Below are 25,717 nucleotides of genomic sequence, written 5' to 3' on the forward strand. Positions count from 1 at the left end.
TTCCTTTGGAGAAAAAAGACAACTTTATTATTCATCAGTAGGTTGCTGGATTACCAGTGGTAATTAAATTTTGACACGATTGTCTGGAAAGTAGTTTCATTTTTTTCGTAGTAAAACTGAGATGTAATCATTGACTCTTAGAGTCTTTGTCTGTGCTCACTTGCTTCAGTTGTGTCTGACTCTTTGCAATCCCATGGACTGTAGCCCTCCAGGCTCCTCTGTCCATGGGGTTTCCCAGGCAAGAATACTGGAGTGGGTTGCCATTTCCACCTCCAGGGGATCTTCCCAATCAAAGGACTGAACCTGCGTCTCCTGCGTCTTCTGCATTGTAGGTGGATTCTTTACTCACTGAGCCACCTGAGAGACCCAGAGTCTCTCTTTAGCAATTCCTAATGAACAGAAATCCCTTACACGATGCCATCTGAGCTGGTCAGCCATATGTAGGGAAGATATCTGAACACTGAAGAGAATCCCTAAGTCTGGGCTGGGATGCAAAGTTTACCATCTTATTACGTCCTTGTCTTAAAGTGGAACTTAGCTAGTGTCCTCATTCATGATCACAGAAAGCCTTTCACACAAAGGGTAGCAAGCTAAGTTAGTCATCTATTGCTTCAGAACAAATTACTCTGAAACTTATTTAGTATCTTAAAACAGCACACATTTATTGTCTCTAAGTGTCAATCCTCAGGAATTCGAGTGAAGCTTAGCTGGGGGTCTCTACCTCAGGGTCTCTCTTAAAGCTACAGTCAAGGTGTCAGTTAGGTCTGTGGTCTCATTTGAAGGCTTTCGTGGGGGTAAGATCTGCTTCCAAGCTCACCTGTGGGCTTTTGTACTGAGAGCCTTAGGTCCGCATTGACTTTTCTTGGAGGCTTCTGGTGGTTCCTTGTCACACGGGCTTCTCCACAGGGAAACTCAGCACATGTCAGCTGCCTTCCCACAAAGTGGGCGGGCAAGAGAGGGAAAGAAAAAAGCCTCAATGGGGCCCTCTCTTCGCATGGTTTTGATGACCCCAGTATCTGTGGGTTTCACATAGAGTTTTTGTGTCTCTCTTCATCCAAAAAAATGTATATAGCTTAAGGCCAAAACAATAAATTCTGGTTGTGGGAGTGAATAGTGATTCTCTCTCAATTACTTCACAATTCCATGCAGTGCGTGCTCTACCCAGAATCCCATCTTAGAAGGGTAGGGGAGTGTCTAAAGGTAGTAAATAAGGCAAAAATTGTTAGAGTCAAAATTAGATGCCTCAAGAAGCTGGCTTATTCCACTGAGAACCTACATTCTAGATAATCATGACTGACACACAAGTAAAAGTCACATCCCTCATCTCACACTGGGGTGCAAACTTCATTCAGTAGAATCGCCTGAATCTAAATTGCAGAGTTCCTCCTAGGAAAGCCTGAGGTTTCCATTGCAGCCATATTGCGGTTCATTTCTGCCCTCTGTCCACATCTGTTCATCCAACTCTTAGTCATCAGTAAACCTTCCGCACTCAAATATTTGCCTCAGAGTCTGTTTCCAGGAACCCAACTGAAAGATGCCTGCAAACCCAAACATCGGAAGCTTTAAAAAAAAAAAACCACACACACACACATTTTTCCCTTTCCCCGTCTCTCCAGTCTTGTTTCTTGTGACTGTTCTGCTCTCCTGCACTAAAAAGCCTCAAGAAATGGGCAGGCACTAACTCTCACCTGAGGATGAGTTAGCAGGAAGAACTAAGGACAGGTGAAGGAGGGAAGGCTCTAATTTTGCACATTAGTAGTCAAGGCTATGGTTTTTCCAGTAGTCTTGTATGGATATGAGAGTTGAACTATAAAGAAAGCTGAGCACAGAAGAATTAATGCTTTTGAACTTTAGTGTTAGAGAAAACTCTTGAGAGTCCCTTGGACTGCAAGGAGATCCAACTAGTCCATCCTAAAGGAAATCAGTTCTGGGTGTTAATTGGAAGGACTGATGCTGAGGCTGAAACTCCAATATTTTGGCCACCTGACGCGAAGAGCTGAATCATTTGAAAAAATCCTGATGTTGGGAAAGATTGTGGGCAGGAGGAGAAGGGGACGACAGAGGATGAGATGGTTAGATGGCATCACCGACTCAATGGACATGGGTTTGGGTGGACTCCGGGAGTTGGTGATGGACAGGGAGGCCTGGCGTGCTGCAGTTCATGAAGTCACAGAGTCAGACACGACTGAGCTACTGAACTGAACTGAGACACTGTCCTTGTCCTGGCCCTCTGGTTTGATTGAAACACTTTTTAGGAATGATGTGTTATTTTTCCTGAAATAACTCAGTCACAAATCCCACAGCTAAGCTCTCCCATCCCCAAATACCCTCCTTCTTTGAGGTTCCATGCTAATACCTGCTAGCTTTCAGTGGTTCTCCTCATGCAGCCAGGCCAGTCGTGGGATGAAATGCCACTCTACAAGGGAGTTTATAATTCCAGCACATCTCGAGTAGCGGGAACAAATTCTAGTTGTGTCTATCTCCTTGGTAACTTGAACAAAGACCAAATTTAAACATAAGATGCGTGAGTGTCTGTCAAGTCACCTCAGGTCATGTTCAACTCTTTGCAACCCCATGGACTATAGCCTGTCGGGCTCCTCTGTCCATGCAATTCTCCAGGCAAGGATACCAAAGTGGCTTCCCATGCTCTCCTCCAGGGGATCTTCCTGATGCAGAGATTGAAGCTGTGTCTCTTATGTCTCCCAGATTGACAGGCAAGTTCTTTTCCATTAGTGCCACCTGGGATGCCCCAAATATAAGATACCTAGGTTTTATTTTTCTTGTTTTACAGCCACTAGGCAGTTAAAAATAAAATGTACCTTATCCATAAGGACTTTCAGTAAGTATATTTTTTATGTTCTTGTATTTCAAAGGAGCTGTTAGTTGTAATTTGTAATTCTTACAGGGATGAATATTGCTTTTTATTGTGTTTGGTGAGTCATGGTCATGATGAGTTGTTTGTAGTTTTGATTGTAGGCTCATCCTCAGTAGGACTTCACCTGTGGAATAGTAGGTAAATTGGACTTTGGGTGAGTCCTTGTAGAAAAGATTTGTGTGGGCTTCCAATAGACTTCACAGATGTGACATTGACTGGGACCATTTTTGGGAAGAATCCTTGGATCACAGAAGTGATATAAATGTGCATTCCAAACTCAAGTGAGAACAAGCCCAACGTTAAAATTTTCTAAAGAGTCTGGTTTGTCTTTTCCTATTCAGAGCTTATATTGTCTCACTTGTACGCAGTTTAGTTCAGTTCAGTTGCTCAGTCGTGTTCAACTCTTTGTGACCCCATGAACCACAGCATGCCAGGCCATCCATCACTAACTCCCGGAGTTCACCCAAACTCATGTGCATCGAGTCGGTGATGCCATTCAACTATCTCATCCTGCATTGTCCTCTTCTCCTCCTGACCTCAATCTTTCCCAGCATCAGGGTCTTTTCCAATGAGTCAGCTCTTCACATCAGGTGGCCAAAGTACTGGAGTTTCAGCTTCAACATCAGTCCTTCCAATGAACACCCAGGACTGATCTCCTTTAGGATGGACTGGTTGGATCTCCTTGCAGTCCAAGGGACTCTCAAGAGTCTTCTCCAACACCACAGTTCAAAAGCATCAATTCTTCGGCGCTCAGCTTTCTTTATAGTCCAACTGTCACATCCATACATGACCACTGGAAAAAACATAGCCTTGACTAGACGGACCTTTGTTGACAAAGTAATGTCTCTGCTTTTTAATATGCTTTCTAGGTTGGTCATAACTTTCCTTCCAAGGAGTAAGTGTCTTTTAATTTCATGGCTGTGATCACCATCTGCAGTGATTTTGGAGCCCAGAAAAAAAGCCAGCCACTGTTTCCACTGTTTCCCCATCTGTTTGCTATGAAGCGATGGGACCAGATGCCATGATCTTAGTTTTCTGAATGTTGAGCATTAAGCCAACTTTTTCACTCTCCTCTTTCACTTTCATCAAGAGGCTCTTTAGTTCTTCACTTTCTGCCACAAGGGTGGTGTCATCTGCATATCTGAGGTTATTGATATTTCTCCCAGCAATCTTGATTCCAGCTTGTGCTTCCTCCAGCTCACCGTTTCTCATGATGTACTCTGCATAGAAGTTAAATATGCAGGGTGACAATATAAAGCCTTGATGTACTCCTTTTCCTATTTGGAACCAGTCTATTGTTCCATGTCTAGTTCTAACTCTTCCTTCCTAACGTGCATACAGGTTAATCAAGAGGCAGATCAGGTGGTCTGGTCTTCCCATCTCTTTCAGAATTTCCCACAGTTTATTGTGATCTACACAGTCAAAGGCTTTGGCATAGTCAATGAAGCAGAAAGAGATGTTTTTCTGGAACTCTCTTGCTTTTTCAATGAGCCAGCGGATGTTGACAATTTGATCTCTGGTTCCTCTGCCTTTTCTAAAACAAGCTTGAACATCAGGAAGTTCACAGTTCACATATTGCTGAAGCCTGGCTTGGAGAATTTTGAGCATTACTTTACTAGCATGTGGAGAAGGCAATGGCACCCTACTCCAGTACTCTTGCCTGGAAAATCCCATGGACGGAGGAGCCTGGTGGGCTGCAGTCCATGGGGTCGCTAAGAGTCGGACATGACTGAGCGACTTCACTTTCACTTTTCACTTTCATGCATTGGAGAAGGAAATGGCAACCCACTCCAGTGTTCTTGCCTGGAGAATCCCAGGGACGGGGGAGACTGGTGGGCTGCCATCTATGGGGTCGCACAGAGTCGGACACGACTGAAGCGACTTAGCAGTAGCAGTTACTAGCGTGTGATATGGTTGCATTTGTGCAGTAGTTTGAGCATTCTTTGGCATTGTCTTTCTTTGGGATTGGAATGAAAACTGACCTTTTCCAGTCCTGTGGCCACTGCCGAGTTTTCCAAATTTGCTGACATATTGAGAGCAGCACTTTCACAGCATCGTCTTTCAGGATTTGAAATACCTCAACTGAAATTCTATCACCTCCACTAGCTTTGTTCATAGTGATGCTTCCTAAGGCCCACTTGACTTCACATTTCAGGATGTCTAGCTCTAGGTGAGTGATCACACCATCGTGATTATCTGGGTCGTGAAGATCTTTTTTGTACAGTTATTCTGTGTATCCTTGCCACCTCTTCTTAATATATTCTGATAGGTCCCTACTGTTTCTGTCCTTTATCGAGCCCATCTTTGCATGAAATGTTCCCCTTGGTATCTCTAATTTTCTTGAAGAGATCTCTAGTCTTTCCCATTCTGTTGTTTTCCTCTATTTCTTTGCATTGATCGCTGAGGAAGGCTTTCTTATCTCTTCTTGCTATTCTTTGGAACTCTGCATTCAGATGCTTATATGTTTCCTTTTCTCCTTTGTTTTTCACTTTTCTTATTTTCACAGCTATTTGTAAGGCCTCCTCAGACAGCCATTTTGCTTTTTTGTATTTATTTTTCTTTCAATGGTCTTGATCCTTGTCCCCTGTACAATGTCACAAACCTCTGTCCATAGTTCATCAGGCACTCTATCTATCAGATCTAGTCCCTTAAATCTATTTCTCACTTCCACTGTATAGTCATAAGGGATTTGATTTAGGTCATACCTGAATGGTCTAGTAGTTTTTTCCACTTTCTTCAATTTCAGTCTGAATTTGGCAATAAGGAGTTCATGATCCAAGCCACAGTCAGCTTCCAGTCTTGTTTTTGCTGATTGTATAGAGCTTCTCCATCTTTGGCTGCAAAGAATATAATCAATCTGATTTTGGTGTTGACCATCTGGTGATGTCCATGTGTAGAGTCTTCTCTTGTGTTGTTGGAAGAGGTTGTTTGCTATGAGCAGGGTGTTCTCTTGGCAGAACTCTATTAGCCTTTGCCCTGCTTTATTCTGTACTCCCAGGCCAAATTTGCCTGTTATTCCAGGTGTTTCTTGACTTCCTACTTTTGCATTCCAATCCCCTATAATGAAAAGGACATCTTTTTTGGGTGTTAGTTCTAGAAGTTCTTGTAGGTCTTCATAGAACTGTTCAATTTCAGCTTCTTCAGCGTTACTGGTCAGGCATAGACTTGGATTACCGTGATAGTGAATGGTTTGCCTTGGAAACGAACAGAGATCATTCTGTTGTTTTTGAGATTGCATCCAAGTACTGTATTTCGGACTCTCTTGTTGACTATGATGGCTACTCCATTTCTTCTAAGGAATTCCTGCCCACAGTAGTAGATATAATGGTCAGCTGAGTTAAATTCACCCTTTCCAGTCCATTTTAGTTCACTGATTCCTAGAATGTCGATGTTTACTCTTGTCATCTCCTGTTTGACCACTTCCAATTTGCCTTGATTCATGGGCCTAACATTCCAGGGCCTAACATTCCAGGTTCCTATGCAATATTGCTCTTTACTGCATCAGACCTTGCTTCCATCATGAGTCCCATTCACAACTGGGTGTTGTTTTGCTTTGGCTCCATCCCTTCATTCTTTCTGGAGTTATTTCTCCACTGTTCTCCAGTAGCATATTGGGCACTTACCAACCTGGGGAGTTCATCTTTCAGTATCCTATCTTTTTGCCTTTTCATACTGTTCACGGGGTTCTCAAGGCAAGAATACTGAAGTGGTTTGCCATTCTCTTCTCCAGTGGACATTCTGTCAGAAGTCTCCACCATGACCCATCCGTCTTGGGTGGCCCCATATGGCATGGCTTATTTTCATTGAATTAGACAAGGCTGTGGTCCATTTGATCAGATTGGCTAGTTGTCTGTGATTGTAGTTTCAGTCTGTCTGCCCTCTGATCCCCTCTCTCAGTGACTACCGTCTTACTTGGGTTTCACTTACCTTGGATGTGGGGTCTCTCTTCACAGCTGCTCCAGCAAAGCTCAGCAGCTGCTCCTTACCTCAGACACGGGGTAGCTCCTCTTGGCCACTGCCCCTGACCTCAGGTGCAGGGTAGCTCCCTTGTACTAATGGGTCATTTTTTTTCTTCCTCAATACTTCACAGAATGTTAGCCTACTCGTATGCTGATAAATGCCTAACAACAGCTCTTTGGGGGAAAAAAAGGATATATATCCCATGAATTATAGCCCACCAGGACTGTAGCCCATCAGGCTCCTCTGTCCATCGAATTCTCCAAGCAAGAATACTGGAGTGGGTAGCCATTCCCTTCTCCAGGGGATCTTCCTGACCCAGGGATTGAACCCAGGTTTCTGGCATTGCCAACAGATTATTTTATCATCTGAGCTACCAGGGAAGCCCTATAAAACCATAGATTTATTATACATTTTAATAACAAGGATATAGTACACTATTATAAGTAATAATAAAATATAAAATACTCAATTTTAAGTTCCATATGGCCAGTTGATTCTCATAGAATGCTTCTGTGGAAATAATTAAAGACCCCAAAATGACAATAAACAGAGGCTCTGTATTTAGAGCTTGCCCTATCAAGTCAGCTTTCACATGCACTTGGCAGAGATTCAGCAGCATTCAATTTAGGGCAGTGGGAAAGCTTTACAATGGGGGAAGAGGAAGGTGGGAGGTTTCGGATATGCTCTGATTGGAGGCTGTTCAGTTCAGTTCAGTCGCTCAGTCGTGTCCGACTCTTTGCGACCCCAAGAATCACAGCTCGCCATGTCTCCCTGTCCATCACCAACTCCCGGAGTTCACTCAGACCCACGTCCATCGAGTCAGTGATGCCATCCAGCCATCTCATCCTCTGTCGTCCCCTTCTCCTCCTGCCCCCAATCCCTCCCAGCATCAGAGTCTTTTCCAATGAGTCAACTCTTGGCATGAGGTGGCCAAAGTACTGGAGTTTCAGCTTTAGCATCATTCCTTCCAAAGAAATCCCAGGGCTGATCTCCTTCAGAGGAAGAGGCTAACAAGAAGCTGTCATCTTATATGATGAGGTTGGGGAAGGGGGCATATTTTGTTCTCTCTGATTCATCCTCAGTTGGAAGGCAAGATGAAAAAATAGCGAAACTCGAAGACATTGACCAAGTCCTGAGTGTTCTGGGGCAATTGCTGCAGAGCTTGTAGATCAGAGTTTTGTTGTCGTGTATGATCTAGTCACTCCATTTGTATATTCAGTCATTCACTTTCATTGATTTGTGCTGAATTCTCAGAGCTGTAGCCTGCCTATGGTTGTAACTGACAAATAAATGCAGTTACAGCATGAGTGTTGGTTGGTATTTCCATTTTTGTTAGCAAGTGACAACAAAGATAAACGTATGTTGGAATTACATTTGTTCATCAATAATATGAGTGACTGCTGAGTGGAATAAACTGGATTTCAAACACTCAAATTTTTTGGTGCGACTCACAATGTATTAAGTATAGACATGCCACACTTTTAAGGTTAATCTTTGTTAGTAACAAAATCTCCATAATGTTCCTAAGTCCAGCCAGACAGACAGTCAAGCAGTAAATGAAGCCCTGTGGCATTTGTCATCTTCTGTAGTATAATGCTACTCTCATGGTCAGTTTCAACGTACCAATGTGATGTTCCTGAACACAAGTTTGGAAGGAATGTGTCGAACAACATTTTGTATTATTTTCAGTCTAGAGAGAGAATGGACATTAGTAACCACAAATGTAATAAATAATTGGGAAAAATGAATTTTGAGAATTTATTATTTTAATACAATTTATTTTATTACAAAATTGCATAGTTTAAAATAATGGCTCTGTTTAGCAACACATTTACAAAAGTTGTGAAAATTTAACAGTTGCCAACAGATCTTTGATGTAAACACACACAGAGTTTATATCAATAAGCAAAATACTGCTGTAGTCTTCCTGTTTTTGAGAATCTCAGTGTGGATTTTTGTTCCAGGGCCAGGCCTCATCTCTCACCTTTGAAAATAATTAAAACCCAAAGCCCCTGAATATCTGACTCCCAGCCCTAGGCCCACCCACTCCATCCGGCAGAGAAAGGCTTTTGCTCTTCTTTAGTTTTACTTTGATTTGGCCCTTGGAGACTTCCCCTACTTTTTTTCTTTTTCCAACTTATTATGCATTTAAAACAGTGTTTTTAGAATCTCATCCAGTATGTCTAGGTGTTTTGTTATATGGAGGCTTTAAGATATCTGATTTAAGAAATATTGCCAGGAATGTGGAAAAGCAGCTGTCTTATAATAGCACTCTGTAGAAATGACTCTGTAGAGGGGAGTGTTTCTGACCTTCAAGATTCATCTTTTCGAGATTTGATAATCACCAAGTTCAACTTGCTTCCTGCATATAAACTTCTTTGGTGATTTTTATCATCTTTGACCTTCAGGAGAGATGCTTTGATTGAGAAAATGAGGTCTAGTAATTTCTAGATGAGCAGACAGTGAAGGACATGCTGTCAGAGCAGATCTGCCACTTGGATGCCTGCCTTGCAGCTTGATGTGGGGTTCTTCAACATATAGAGTGCAGGAGATGTTTAAAGGCAAGGCAGTGAAACATTCTTCCAAAGTTAAGACTGAAAGAAACAATCAGTCCCTAAATTAAAACATTTACATAAATCTACGATAAAATGTGATAAAGTAAAACAAACCATCTGTGGATAAAAATAGATTAATGGGGCTATTTCACTGACTGCTGAAATAGCCTCCTAATTATCAAAACACATTACAAAGAATAGAAAGCTTAACATAGAAAGCAATGAATGGCTGTTCTGAATGTAATTTTTAAAGTTATCAATGTGAACAACTAAAATGCAAAGAGCTGACTCATGAGAAAAGACCCTGGTGCTGGGAAAGATTGAAGGCAAAAGAAAAGGGGCCAGCAGAGGATGAGATGGTTAGAGAGCATCACTGACTCAATGGACATGAATCTGAGCAAACTCAGGGAGACAGTGGAGGACAGAGGAGCTGGGTGTTGGGCAATCCATGGAGTCACAAAGAGCCAGACATGACTTAGTGACTGAACAACAAAAATAAAAATATAGACAACTGAATTGAGTGATGTCTGGTTTTCAATAGTCACTGTAATGCATTGAAGTCTACATATACTGTAGACTACATATCCTTGAACACAGTCAGACACACATATGTGAATTAACACTGCTTAACATCAAGATTGGGTCGCACAGAGTTGGACACGACTGAAGTGACTTAGCAGCAGCAGCAGCAGCAACATCAAGATTGAGTCCCTGGACAAAAGTGTGAGGTTTTCACTGTCTTTTCTATGTTTTAGCACCACAAGTTTTCCCTTGTGGTGCTTGGCTCTGTAATTTTTGTGGGTTGTGGAAAGTTTCCTGAAATTCTTTTGAGAACTCGGCTGGACCTAAAGGGATCTCTTTCCTTGGTCAGAAAATGTAGTCTGAGTATGTAAAGCTCAGTGATAGAAGGGCAGATGTTTCTGAGGCTATTCTTCACTTTTCAATTTTCCTTATTGTGTTTAAATGTAAGTAGCATACTTAATTTGACCACCCTCATTTTTCGAGGGCATTATTATAGTCTGCGTTATAACTTTTAGGATTCTCTTTTGAGAAGAACAACATATTTCAAGTACATTTAAATTAAAAACAATAATGTCCATCATCAGTTACATAATTTTAATTGGTCCCGAATTGATTTCATCTTGGAGTGGTAGCAACAGACACTTCAACTCATTACCAAAATAAAAATTTAACTGTCAGGCACATATAAAAAGAGCTTCTGTTAATGCTATAATCTTCCCATCATATTTTCTCTGATTTAAATACATATTCATGTGATATAAATTTCATTTTATGCAGCAATGACAACCAGTTGTGTCAGGCTAGATGGATTTGATTGATTTGCTTAACAAATGTTTTCTTTCAGAAGATCCAATTATTCTTCCAGGCCATCTTGTGAATGTATGACTTGTTCAGTAGCTTGATTCCTGGCTGTGAATTCATTTAATCATGTTTCACTATAAATTCATGAACTATAGACAGTGGAATCCAAGCCATTTTTCCTTCAATTATTAATAGATATATCCAATGTTGGGTGTGGATTTAAACTGTTGTTCCTGGTACCAAATATGTTTCATAGCCAAAGTATGATTTAATGCATAATTTATTTAAGGTTTTAGCAAAGATGCAGGAGGTGTGCTTTTCCAAATGCAGGCATTCTGAAAACACTGCTAGATAAACACGATACTTTAAGATGGAGTGTGTGAGGCAATAAATGTCATCCCCAACTCAGATAAACAGTAAAATTATATTTATGTGATGATGGAGATTTTTTTTGTGGCATCCGTGCACCTTTAAAACACAGCCAGGATTATTGATGAATATGCCCTTTACCGTCGCCTTGGTTTGCTTGTTTTTTGTTTGCTTTGTAGAGATCTTTGACAGATAAAATTATTTTTCCATTAGTCCTCCTTCATTCCAATTTTTGTTTTAATTCCCATATGTTCTGATATTTCCAAAAGAGTGAGTTGAGATGTAAAACTTCTCTATGGAGATGACAAGGTTTCCTCCCTTCATTTTGAACTGGCATTTGGTATTGATTGAATACTTATCTTTTACCCCAACTTTGGGAACCTTCTATACTGTTGTTCTGTGTTCTGTTTTGTTTTGTTTTGCTCCATATGCAAAGTCTGATCTTTGGCTCAAATTTAACAGATCCAACTTCATCTTTAATATTTTATTTCATTTCAAAATGTGCTTGTTTTTGTAGTCAGTGAGAGAGTTCAGTAATAGTCTGAGACACTTCCTTAGTGCCTATAACCTGCAATTTGGAAAATAGAACAATTTCCAGTTATTGACTCGTGTTCTGTTTTGCCTGATAGAGACAATGACATTTTTTCTTGGAAACGTCAATAGATTTTTGCATAGATGTGTGCACACGTTTATATGTGAGTGTGTATGAATATCTAATTATGGTTGAATGCCTAATAAGAATGAAGTGAAAAGACCCTAATATTTTAGTGACATAAAATCTGAGCTTTTCAAGAATCCTCAAATTCACAAAAAATGTATGTATGATTTGTGAGTAATGGTCAACAAAGTGGAAGTGAGAAGGATGTAGTCAACGTTAACCAGACTCAGTTATTACCCAAGTGATACCTTACACAACCTTATAGCTTGGTGAGTTTGAATTGGGTTCTATGAAATAAAAATGTCTAAGAAAGTCTAACAGAGTTAACTAAGTGTTAGAGGGAAGAAGAAAAGAAGAGTGAGTGTTTACTGAGTACAGAGTTTCTGTTAGGGATGAGGAAATTTTCTGGAAATGGATAGCTGTGATGGGGGCATAACATTGTGAATGTACTTATTATCACTAAATTCTACATTTTAAAATAGTTAAAATGATAAATTTTGTGTTGTGTGTATTTTACCACAATAAAAAAATTAAGTAAATAACTAACTAAAAATTAAAGTGTCTAAATGGCATAAAAATCGAGGAACAACAGATAGGAAGTACTGCAATTGTTTGATCCCTAAATGCCAAGAATCTGCCATATTAGCTAGTGATATTTGTATATAAGCTTCAGGAAACAGCATACCTCTTATTCTTATTACACTTTTGTAATAAATATGCAAGGTAAAAGCTAACAGAATATACTATTTTCTCACCCCTGTGATACCTAGAGCTGTAAACCATGCCTTTTTAAGCATTCTGCAGATAACCGTGCCTAGTACATTAAGATGAGTAGACCTTAAAGTTACTAATGATGATGATGTTAATTATGACAAATTTGTGCTGATTTCATTTGTACTTCAGTTCAGTTTAGTTCAGTTCAGTCGCTCAGTCGTGTCCGACTCTTTGCGACCCCATGAATCCCAGCACACCAGGCCTCCCTGTCCATCACCAACTCCCAGAGTTCACTCAGACTCACGTCCATCGAGTCAGTGATGCCATCCAGCCATCTCATCCTCTGTCGTCCCCTTCTCCTCCTGCCCCCAATCCCTCCCAGCATCAGAGTCTTTTCCAATGAGTCAACTCTTCGCATGAGGTGGCCAAAGTACTGGAGCTTCAGCTTAAGCATCATTCCCTCCAAAGAACACCCAGGGCTGATCTCCTTCAGAATGGACTGGTTGGATCTCCTTGCAGTCCAAGGGGCTCTCAAGAGTCTTCTCCAACACCACAGTTCAAAAGTATCAATTCTTCGGTGCTCAGCCTTCTTCACGGTCCAACTCACATCCATACATGACCACTGGAAAAACTATAGCCTTGACTAGACGAACCTTTGTTGGCAAAGTAATGTCTCTGCTTTTGAATATGCTATCTAGGTTGGTCATAACTTTCCTTCCAAGGAGTAAGCATCTTTTAATTTCATGGCTGCAGTCACCATCTGTAGTGATTTTGGAGCCCCAAAAAATAAAGTCTGACACTGTTTCCACTGTTTCCCCATCTATTTCCCATGAAATGATGAGACCGGATGCCATGATCTTCGTTTTCTGAATGTTGAGCTTTAAGCACCTTTTTCACTCTCCACTTTCACTTTCATCAAGAGGCTTTTTAGTTCCTCTTCACTTTCTGCCATAAGGGTGGTGTCATCTGCATATCTGAGGTTATTGATATTTCTCCCGGAGATCTTGATTCCAGCTTGTGCTTCTTCCAGCCCAGCATTTCTCATGATGTACTCTGCATATAAGTTAAATAAACAGGGTGACAATATACAGCCTTGACGTACTCCTTTTCCTATTTGGAACCTGTCTGTTGTTCCATGTCCAGTTCTAACTGTTGCTTCCTGACCTGTATACAAATTTCTCAAGAGGCAGATCAGGTGGTCTGGTCTTCCCATCTCTTTCAGAATTTTCCATAGTTGATTGTGATCCACACAGTCAAAGGCTTTGGCATAGTCAATAAAGCAGAAATAGATGTTTTTGTGGAACTCTCTTGCTTTTTCCATGATCCAGCAGATGTTGGCAATTTGATCTCTGGTTCCTCTGCCTTTTCTAAAACCAGCTTGAACATCAGGAAGTTCATGGTTCACATATTGCTGAAGCCTGGTGTGGAGAATTTTGAGCATTACTTTACTAGCGTGTGAGATGAGTGCAATTGTGCGGTAGTTTGAGCATTCTTTGGCATTGCCTTTCTTTGGGATTGGAATGAACGGGTCACAATTGCTTACTCTGATCCCTTGTCTTCTGGTATTTTACCTGACCAAGTGATTAAGTGATGATGGCAGAGGGCCACTCTGTATTTGCTTGGATTCATCTATAAGAATCCACATTTTCATGATTCTGGCTTTTTCATGGATCCATCTGTGACAGAGTTAGTTGTGCATCCAGAATGTATTCTGAAGCCAGGGCAATTTTTTATTGTCAAAGCTCATAGGAATCAGACATTCATAGAGGAGAAATCTCAAGTTCTCAAAACTAATTTTTGCCCTCTGAGGTTACTGGGGAGAGTTATACATCATTCTCTTCTACCCTGGCAGACAGGACCCTTCCTCCTGAGAAAAACTTGACTGACTCCATGGTCTTAGGGAGCAAAGCGTGAGGTTGGGCCAAGCAATCTTATTCTTTAAATCAGTAACAGAAAATTGTATACATGAGATTTTATCTTGTTTTTGCACCCAAGGCAAGTTCAAGTAACACTGAAAACATGATGTGTATGTTTTGGGAAAATTACTTAGGCAGAAAGAGTAGGTATACTATTTCATGCCTCCCATTCCTAACAGCCTTTTATTTTCTTGAAGAATTCTTTTCATCCTCAACAAGAGGTGAACTGTAACTTCCTGTTTGATACCTTCTCCAACCTTTCCAAGTATGATTATTGTTAGTTTACCAAGATTAATTATTTTTACTTGATTTTAGGTCTGTTATTCCCTTTGGAGCCAGTTAGGGCCAGGTCTGTGTCATAACTCATTTTCCTACCATTTTCCTAAAGTTTGGGCAACATCATTTTCTTACTTCTTTTGACCAGGAAGTCTGTTTATCTTAATGAATGAATGCATGAATATAGATGAAAGATACCCAGCCTTATATATTTTATTTATTCTTTAGTTTCTATTTTGCTCATATCTGATAATGGCTTTGGAGTCATATATGGGTTCAATTTTAATTTCTGTTTCTTAGAAGCAGTGCTACCCTGGATCAATTATACAGCCCCTCCAAGCCTCATTTTCTTTATCTATATGGTAAAAATAGCAATGTCTATTTCAGAGGCTTATGGTAAATCCCTGGTGGCTCAGACAGTAAAGAATCTCCCTACAGTGCAGGAGACTCAGGTTCAATCTGTGAGTTGGGAAGATCCCCTGAAAAAGAGAGTGGCCACTCACTCCAGTATTCTTGCATGGAGTACTCCATGGACAGAGGAGCCTGGTGGACTATAGTCCACGGGGTTGCAAAGAGACATGACTTAAGGACTAACACTTTCACTTTCACAGAGGCTCACAGTGAAGACAGGATAAAGGAAGTCAAGTGATTACTATTAGTTAGCAGACTTTTGAAAAGAGTCCATAGCAACAAAAATAGGCATAAACAACATCTTGAAATTTTCTTAAAAGACAATAGTCAGGAAAGAAATCAATAGCCAACAAAGGTCACTGGAGCTAATTAGAAGCAAGGGATAAAATGATGGACATATTTCATCAGCAATCTTCAACCTGAAATAAATGGGTTGTGTTTTGGATGATTGCTTCTGAGTCATTTGCCTTAGAGCTGAGAAATACATTTTCCCATAGAAATAACATGCTAGTCGATAACCCAGTTTTTGAATAGTCAACAGAGTGTTGGTTCCTGGGAATGTGCAGTAATAAAGAATAGCCCATTTCAGTTGTCACATCTACATTTTCCTATAGGGTCGTGCATTCTGTGTTCATAAATCAAGCTTCCAGGAATGCATGAGACACTCATACAGTAGCAGAGTCACTGGTTGAAACATATGGGAGAAGGCAGAGAAGTTTAGCTGTTGAGCAGACCCAGAAAATAGAACTTACTGGAATCAGGTAATAAGATTAAAATTGTTTAAAATGGGCCTTTATGTCCATTTCCAAGATGATGACCAAAAGCAACCAAGAATCTTATGATGGAATGCTTATGAAATCTATTCGATGGGGAAGAACTGGAAGACCATTATTATTAAATAGAACTAAATTAAAATCCTGCTGGCCATGTATGACTTTGGAATTAGGAAAACTGAACAGAACCTCTTGAGCTTCAATTTCCTCACATGCCAAATGAGAACACTAATATTTGACACAGTTGAGAGAAGGATTATAAGCTGTCATTTATTTTGATTTATTCAGAATATCTTTCTTGTATCATTTGTCTTTCATTTTGGACCTTTGTCTTTCACTCACATCTATGTACCAAAAATCTATAAATTTGATTGTCACTGAAACTGTTCTATGACAAACATCTCCATTATTTAAGATTTTTCTTTCTACAGAATTCTCAGACTTTCCATGGTTTTGCTAAGCCAACTGCTTCTTTGTAATGTTATGACGCCCACCCTTCGATGTCAGGGATTCATTTCTCTTAGGTTTCCATTCATTGTGTCACCCTGACTCTGAACCAAGTCTTCCCTGTGATTCCTTACTTACTGTGATTTTTGCTCCAGTGCTTCACCTTTGTTTTCTTCTATCTTCTCCGTTAAACCCACTTATCACTGTGATTTTTCTACTTCTGTTGAGTGTTCTCTCTTGAAGATTTTATTTAGCTGTTAACTTTTTCCTTTGAATATTCTCTTTCCCCTTCTGATCCTTCATATCCTGGTCTTTATCTCCTGAATGTTTGCTTCTGTCTTTCCTTCTCAGCCTAGGACTTTCAGTCCAACTCTAGTGGAATATTTATTAAATTCTTGTGTTTTTCTCATTATTTTCTTAGCTCTTTGCATCTTTTCTTTCTTGAGTGGATCTGCCTCACCTTAAATATGTTCTCTCTTTCTCCCTTTACTAAAATAGTTCTGTCCCCTATTTGTTCCTCCACAACCTGTTTTTTTTTTTCAAATTTGCTTTTTTCTCATGATACTTTTCTTACATTTATATCCACCCATTTATTTTTTATAGTTTTATTTTGAATTGCTATGCAACATTCTAAATTCATCTTGACAGATGTATATATATATCTTTTTTTTTATTCTGTCTCTTCAGACTGGCCTTGTTTTTCTGGCTCCTTTTTTCTTAGAATTTGTTTCTGGAAAGTTTTCACTAATATATTAAGTCATAGAATTGTAGAGGTGGAAGGAATCATAAATACCACTTAGTCAGACTTTGTGTATTACCAAGAAGAAAAATGACTGGAAAACATCTCCCAAAAGTTCAGCTCCTAATTGTCACCTCCTTCCTCAGAAACTTTAGGTGGAGTCTCACTGTGTGTTGATATTGTCAATTTCTACCTGTCTGTATTTCTGCCATTTTTTCTATTAATAAATGGACTGATACAGTGCATATGCTTTTTAAATTTTTGATAAAGTCCACATAACATTAAAATAATTGTTTTAACCATCTTAAAGGATTCAATTCAGTGGCATTTAGTACATGCATGATATCCTGCAACCATCAAACTTACCATGTTTTTTAGGTAACTAGCAAAGAGTTTACACTTTTCCAGTTAACTAGTTCCAGACCATTTTTTATCAACCCAAAGGAAACTCCTTACCCTTTGAGGAGTCCCTCTCTAGCTCTCCTTTACCCTCAGCCCCTGGCAACCACCAACTTGCCTTCTGCCTTTAAGAGTTTACCTATTCTGGATAGTTCAATAAATGGAATCACAGAATGTGGCCTTTTGTGTCCAGTTTCTTTCGGCATATATGGCTCTATAGCACACATACATACATATCCATACATATATATAATAAACTTTTTCCCTTATAGGACTTTTTTTCTATTCCAAAATTTTGCACATTTTCTTTTTCCTGGTAGTAGCATTGTGTCCTTTTTCCTACAACTGAAACATCTTTTCTGATGTCGACCTTAACTCATGAAGCACACAGATGAAGCGTGTCTTAGACTGTCCTGTGTAACAGTTGTACATCTGTCACAGGCCTGCAGAGGAAGCTCCCAGGGGACACTCGGTCTCACTTGACAAAGTTCCTTCACTCGTCCTCTATGTCCTCCAGTCTTTAAAATAAATCCAAGAGGTAGACTGATAGGAAGCTTCCAAAAAGTCTTCAGTTCACATATACACTAGTGATATTATGTATAAAATAGGTAACTGATGAGAATATGGGCTTCCCAGGTGGCACAGTGGTGAGGAATCCTCCTGCCAATGCAGGAGGTGTGAGAGATGCAGGTTCAATCCCTGGGTCTGGAAGATCCCCTGGAGAAGGAAATGGCAACCTACTCCAGTATTCGTACCTGGGAAATCCCATGGACAGAGGAGCCTGACAGGCTGCATTCCATGAGGTCACAAGAAGTCAGAAACACCTAAGCGACTGAGCACTCACACACACACCAAGAGAACATATTGTATAGCACAGGGAACTCTACTTAATGCACTGTGGTGACCTGAATGCGAAGGAAGTCCAGAAGGGAGGGGACATACGTACATGTACAGCTGATTCATTTTCCTGTGTAGTAGAAACTCATGCAACATTGTAAAGCAACTACACTCCAGTGAAAATTAATTTTAAAAAGACGATGCTTAAGTTGAGGAAGTTCCCTTCTACTCCTAGTTTGTTTAGTGTATTCTTTTTTCTTATTATGAAAATCTGTTGGACTTTTTAAATGTTACTTCTGTGTCCATTGAGAACTTAGTATTTTTTTTTTTTGTCCTTTATTCTATCAATATGGTGCAATGCATTCATTGATCACCAAATGTTAAACTCACCTTGCACTTCTGGGATGGATCCCACTTGATCATGGTGTATAATTCTTTTTAGTTGCAGAATTCAACTTTCTGTTCTTTTGCAGAGAATTTTGTATCTGTGTTCATAAAAGATACTGCTCTGTTAAAAATAAAACCAAAACAAATGAACAAAAAAAAGACTCTTCAACTCTTCACTTGTTCCAGACCTTATAACTCCAAATATATCCAAAGGCCGCCTATCTCTTTCAACATCCACCATCTCTGGTGTAGTTAAGAATAAGGAAACTTGTCACACTTATACTCTTGAGTTGTTCCCATGGCAATCAGTTGCTCCTTCCCTCCAGCAGTGACCTCTGCTTACATTTTGCAAATCTCGGTCCAAAAGTTCTGCACTATTACCCTTCTTCACAGAATGCTGGGCCCCTAGTATGCACTGACCAAGGAAGAAATGTTGGCTAGTTATTCTACTTTATTGTCCCCACCCCCATCTCTGTCTCTTTACTCTTTATTATCTATTATCTTCAACAGCATACCTTATCTTCCTGCCCCTTTGAGGCATAGAAGAAAGTTGGTTATTTGGTGGTTAACTCTTACATGAAACACACACACACATCCCTACCTGCAAAATACAAATGTTAATTATCAGTAATACCATGCTGTAATCCTCTAACTTGACATGAAGGAAGCAATTTTTCCCCAAAATGCAATATAAATTACTTACATCACTATCTTCAAAGACAATAGGGTTCAGTATTCATTATTATGTAAATTGCTCTCAATCACACACACACTCATTAACAAACAACAAAATTTACCTTCTGCCATGGAGGCTGTGCCCAAGAGCCCACCTACATGAAAAACAGAATCATCTACTCATTGATGACAATGCAAGCACCTGGTAGAAGGTTTAGAATTACTGCTTTTCTGTCCCTTACCACAAAATGGTATTTCTAGGCAACACCTCACTGCTTTTTTTTTTTCCCAGAGCAGCTGGTTGTTTGAGCATCTCTCATACAAATAAGGCGGCTGTTGAGGGGGGGAACGTTGCAGTTGGAAGCAGGTTGTTTTTCCAGTTTCATGTTCTTTAGATTCATCCCATTTTAATTAATAATCAGAATCATCACAATAAAAAAAAATCACAATATTATTTCTGTCTTGGTGACTGTTGTACTCTTGAGAGGCAGCCTTTATCTAGACAGAATAGACCTTAGCTAGGTGGCTCTGAGGTTAAAGCGTCTCTGCCTGCAATGCGGGAGACCTGGGTTCGATCCCTGGGTCAGGAAGATCCCCTGGAGAAGGAAATGGCAACCCACTCCAGTATTCTTGCCTGGAGAATCCCATGGATGGAGGAACCTGGTGGGCTACAGCCCATGGGGTCTCAAAGAGTTGAACACAACTGAGCGACTTCACTTACTTACTTAGAATTTAACAAATACCTCTTGATAATAACTGCTTTAATATTCTTACCTTCTGTCCTCTTTTTTTCCACCTTTATCTTAAAAGTCCAGAGAAGGCAATGGCACCCCATTCCAGTACTCTTGCCTGGAAAATCCCATGGACAGAGGAGCCTGGTAGGCTGCAGTCCATGGGGTCGCTAAGAGTCGGACATGACTGAGCAACTTCACTTTCACTTTTCACTTTCATGCATTGGAGAAGGAAATGGCAACCCACTCCAGTGTTCTTGCCTGGAGAATCCCAGGGACTGGGGAGCCTGGTGGGCTTCCGTCTATGGGGTTGCACAGAGTCAGACACGACTGAAGCACCTTAGCAGCATCTTGAAAGTCAGAACTAATTAACCAATTTTTTGTTTCCACCCTTTTCTTCTCCATAGTTCTGTCTCCCCTTCCTCTATCTACCCAGTGAATTTTTCAGTTTTTTGGCTGTCTCATTTTTTGTTCAGTCAACTACAGCTTGCATCTGTGACTCGCTCACCCTGTCTTATCCTGGATGGTTGAGAGAGATGGAATCCATCTTAATAGAGCATCCTGATATATTGCCCTATAGTCCTTCATTTCCTCTGGGCCTCCTTTCATTGTCCACCTCCCCTCCTGGTTGATGTATTTGAACTTTCGCAACCCCTACCCATCTCTCCCTTTCTCTCCCTTTCTCTCCCTTGATGGTGATCGTGGTAGCTTCCTCCAGGCCTGCAGCAACACACTCATCAGACCCTTGTGACAATTCTCCAAGAAAGCTGAGGACCTATAAATTTCACCTTTCAGCCAATGAATTACCTATTAAAAAGATGGGGGTCAAGGCTTGCCTGCTGGCTCAGTGGTAAAGAATCTCCTTACCAATGCAGGAGACAGGTGTCGATCCTAGGTCTGGGAAGATCTCACATGCTGAGGAACAATTAAGCCCCAGGCTCCACAACTACTGAGTCTGTTCGCCAGAGCCCAGGAACCGCAACTACTGAAACCCACACACCCTAGAGCCTATGCTCCACAAGAGAGAAGCGCTGACTCGCTGCAACGAGGGAGAAGCCTGCAAAGCAACAAAGACCCAGCACTGTCAAAAATAAATAAAACAAAATTCTAAAAAGTCAATAAATAAGAATAAAAAAGATGGTTCTCTTTTTTGAGATGGCATCCAACTAGGATTCTTTATACCCCTTGTTACTGCCAAAATCTTGATGTTAGTCTTGTCAATGTTAAAACTAGTCAACTTCAGACTGCTTTCCTCGAGAGATCCATATTAAACCAAAATGATGAGTGCTTATTTCTCTAGGCCACAAGTCAAGAAGGATTTTCTCCAAAACAGAATTGTCGAACACTGGAGGATTTTATGTGAAAGCACACCCTGCTGTATCCACTTCTGTCCCAGTCCTAGATTGGGATGACATCATCAATTCATCAAGCAACGAGTATTTGTTCAGCACATACGCTGCACTAAACGGAATTAAAGCCAGAAGAGCCACATTTTTCAAGATGTAAAGGGCAAGAATATATCTGGGTCCAACCAGACATATTTGTTTTCAGCAGATGGATAGTCACCCTCTTCTGTTCTTCTGCATTTCATTGACTTCCTTTCCATATTTGTGTTCTGCACCCACAGCTGCCTTTGGAAATCTTCCCTGTTTGCAAATGGTTAGAAAGACTCCTTCTGCCATCTTATTCTTTTCAAGGTGATTCGTCTAGAGCCTAGTTAAACCACCTGTATGCAGCTTATTTTTAAAAACCATATTGCATATTATTGTATTTTTCTTCCTACAAGTTTATGTTAATATGGTATCCCAAAGTTGTCCCATGATCTAAACCCATTTTTAGGCCATCTGTGAGGAAGAGGATGTCTGAGTCTGTAACCTTGAAACTCTGATTGGGACTTGAACCTGTGTGTGTGTGTGTGTGTGTGTGTGTGTGTGTGTGTGTTTTAAGCTTATGTGTTTATTCATTTATGGCTGCACTGACTCTCAGTTGCTGCCTGGGGGCTTTTTCTAACTGCAGTGAGTGGAGGTTACTCTCTAGTTTTGCACGTAGCTTCTCTTGTTGCAAAGCCTGGGCTGTAGGGTGCATGGGCTTTGGTAATGTGGCACACAGGCTTAGTTGCCCTGTGGCATGTGGGATCTTCCTGGACCAGGGATCTAACTCAGGTCATCCACATTGGCAGGTGGATTCTCAATCACTGTACCACCAGGAAAGTCCAAACCAATGGTCTTATAGTTGAGATCATACACTTGGTTCAGGACTTAATGAAGCTCATATTCTTAATGTCTCATGGCAGGAAGAATTCAGTGAGGGAAAAAGTGATTAGTAAGAAGTGGATTTATTTAGAGAAGCACACTGCACAGATAGTGTGGGACATCTCAGAAGGCCGAGACCCTGACATATGGCATAATTAGCTTTTATGGGTTGGATAATTTCATAGGCTAATGAGTGGGAGGAGTATTCCAGCAGTTTGGGGCAGGGTGGGGTGGGGTGGGGATTTCTAGGAACTGGGACGCTGCCAACTTTTTGACCTTTATGATTGGTCTTGGAGCTGTCATTGCACCTGTGGGTATGTCATTTAGTTTATTGATGTGTTACTGAGCCTTTACTGAGGTTCAGAGTCTCATGAAGTCAACTCTTACACCATCTTGGACCTATTTGGTTCTAATTAGTTATGTCTTGTCCTGAGGCTATGCCACTCTTTTAGAGGTTGTGCCCTGCCACCTTCCCTCCTGTTTCAGATCCTTCTGGCAACAGGAAAGAATTATGTCTTCTCAATGCTGTCACAGGTATGGCCTGTATGTAGGTCAAGAAGCAACAGTTAGGACTGGACATGGAACAACAAACTAGTTCCAAATTAAGAAACGAGTACAATAAGGCTCTATATTGTCACCTTGCTTATTTAACTTATATGCAGAGTACATCATGCGAAATGCAAGGCTGGATGAAGCACAAGCTGGAATCAAGATTGCGGCAGAAATATCATTAACCTCAGATATACAGATGACACCACCCTTATGGCAGAAAGTGAAGAGGAACTAAAGAGCCTCTTGATGAAAATGAAAGAAGAGAGTGAAAAAGTTGGCTTAAAACTCAACATTCAAAAAACTAAGATCATGGCATCCGGTCCAATCACTTCATGGCAAATAGATGGGGAAACAATGGAAACAGTGAGAAACTTTTTTTTGTGGCTCCAAAATCACTGCAGATGGTGAGTGCAGCAATGAAATGAAAACACGTTTGCTCCTTGGAAGAAAAGCTATGATCAACCTAGACAGCATATTAAAAATCTGAGGCATTACTTTGCCCACAAAGGCCTATCTAGTCAAAGCTATGGTTTTTCCAGTAGTCATGTATGGATGCGAGAGTTGTACCAAAAAGAAAGCTAAGCACTGAAGAATTGATGCTTTTGAGATGTAGTGCTAGAGAAGACTTTTTTTTTTTAAACTTTACAAAATTGTATTAGTTATGCCAAATATCATAATGAATCCGCCACAGGTATACATGTGTTCCCCATCCTGAACCCTCCTCCCTCCTCCCTCCCCATACCATCCCTCTGGGTCGTCCCAGTGCACTAGCCCTAAGCATCCAGTATTGTGCATCGAACCTGGACTGGCAACACGTTTCATACATGATATTTTACATGTTTCAATGCCATTCTCCCAAATCTTCCCACCCTCTCCCTCTCCCACAGAGTCCATAAGACTGTTCTATACATCAGTGTCTCTTTTGCTGTCTCATATTATACAGAGTGAAGTAAGCCAGAAAGAAAAACACCAATACAGTATACTAATGCATATATATGGAATTTAGAAAGATGGTAACAATAACCCGGTGTACGAGAAGACTCTTGAGAGTCCCTTGGACTGCAAAGAGATCCAACCTGTCAATCCTAAAGGAAATTAATTCTGAATGTTCATTGGAAGGACTGATGCTGAAGTTGAAGCTCCAATACTTTGGCCATCTGATATGAAGTACTGACTTTGGAAAAGCCCCTGACACTGGGAAAGATTGAAGGCCGGAGGAGAAGGGATGACATAGGATAAGATGGTTGAATGGCATCACTGCCTCAATGGACATGAGTTTTAGCAAGCTCCAGGAGTTGGTGATGGACAGGGAAGCCTGGAATGCTGCAGTCCATGGGGTCACAAAGAGTCAGACATGACTGAGTGACTGAAATAAACTGAAGAATACTAGAGTGGGTTGCCATTTCCTTCTCCAAGGGATCTTCCCAACCCAGGGATCTCCTGCATTTAAGATTCCATGTCTCCTGCATCTCCTGCATTGCAGGCAGACTACCACTGAGCCTTCGATCCTTTTAGGCTATGCTAATCCACCTTGGTTAAGCATATGGACTAGCCAGACTGAATTGAGTGTATGGACTAGATCTCAGAGGTCAACCAGGTAGGCACTGCTAGACAGGCACTCTTCTAAGTGTTTTACAGGTATTAATCCATTTAATCCTTGCAATAGCCCTAGGATCAGGATATATATATATATATATATATATATATATATATATATAATCCTCATTTTAGAAACGAGGAGATGGAAGCATAATAAGTTTAAGTAAATTGCCTAAGATCACACAACTAGTAAGTGTCAGAACTAGGGTTTTTAACCAGACAATTCAACTCCCTCTCTGCCTCTAGAAAGCCTCGTGAATTATAGATTTTTTTTTTTTAGCTTGCTTATCTTATCTAAGGAAAGCTAAGGACTGTAAGTAATCTCCTACATCCTCAGACATGTTCCCCTGGAGACTTCAAGCCTGTCTGGGAGTGAGTGAAAGCGTAGGAAAAGTAAATCTCTGATCTCTTTGCCTTCAGCATGATCCCCTCCCTGCTGGTATTTTCTTGAGCTATAGAAAGTGGGCTTTATTCTCTTAGGGGGTCTTGTGACTCTTATTTTATCAGAAAACAGGGATTTTAATATGGGGCATAATCACAGATGAAATACATACCTCCCCAAATTGCAAATCAGCCCTTGAAGGACTTGGGCAAGTTTCTCCAAAATGAGATGGACATCCAGGCCACAACACACTCCAGGCAGGTGTCTCAGTAGGCAGTGGTAGGTTTTGTAATTGTAGGTCACCTCTGTACTCTTCCAAATGCACTCTGATTGGTAGCAGTCAGGGTCATCCTATGACTTGCGACGTGGTCCTCTGCACAAATGTGCAGGCAATGGAAGAGGCATAGCAGAAGGGAGTACCTGGAGGATGGGGATCAGAGGCAGGGAGACTGTTGAAAAAATATGAGCCAGGACTCCTTGGTCTATGAAGTGCTTGTCTTCCATCACTCCAAAAGAGAGAATCTCTATGTTTCTAGAAACACTGGTACACTTCACAGATTGGAACCCAAGTCTTTTCCTACCCCATTTGATTTTCTTCTGTGGCCTTAGAGTTCTCAGTCTCTGTGATGCCAGCACCATGACTGTACTAATGTGAATTACCTGACATCATGCAGAATAACCAGCTCACTGCTGGAATGTTTTATCCAACTGCCTGGTTGTTTTGGCATCCTGCTGGGTGTTATAAGTACCATTTAAAACACATTACTTACATCTGAATTTTAAGAGGAAATCTTAAAATCTAAACTGAAAAATTGTATGTAATCTCTTTGGTCTAACTGGCAGGCCAGGCAATCAAAATAAAACCTATAATACAATCCTGCTAGTGG

At 40.6% G+C, this 25,717-nt stretch overlaps 1 protein-coding gene and 1 long non-coding RNA gene across 2 annotated transcripts in view; one reads left to right on the forward strand and one right to left on the reverse strand.

Moving 5' to 3' along the window:
• The window catches only part of GPC6 (glypican 6), a 1,245,321-nt gene that overhangs the window by 752,497 nt on the left and 467,107 nt on the right, over positions 1 to 25,717 (forward strand). The gene's annotated exons all lie outside the window — the stretch shown is intronic.
• On the reverse strand, positions 8,759 to 25,430 carry LOC129624626 (uncharacterized). Its single transcript, XR_008701077.1, has 3 exons — positions 25,003 to 25,430; positions 18,643 to 18,760; positions 8,759 to 9,429 (listed from the first exon to the last, which is right to left on the reverse strand). It is a non-coding gene; the product is annotated as an uncharacterized LOC129624626 (long non-coding RNA).

The sequence above is a fragment of the Bubalus kerabau genome, chromosome 12 (genome assembly GCF_029407905.1).
Source record: "Bubalus kerabau isolate K-KA32 ecotype Philippines breed swamp buffalo chromosome 12, PCC_UOA_SB_1v2, whole genome shotgun sequence".
Lineage (NCBI taxonomy): Eukaryota > Metazoa > Chordata > Mammalia > Artiodactyla > Bovidae > Bubalus > Bubalus kerabau.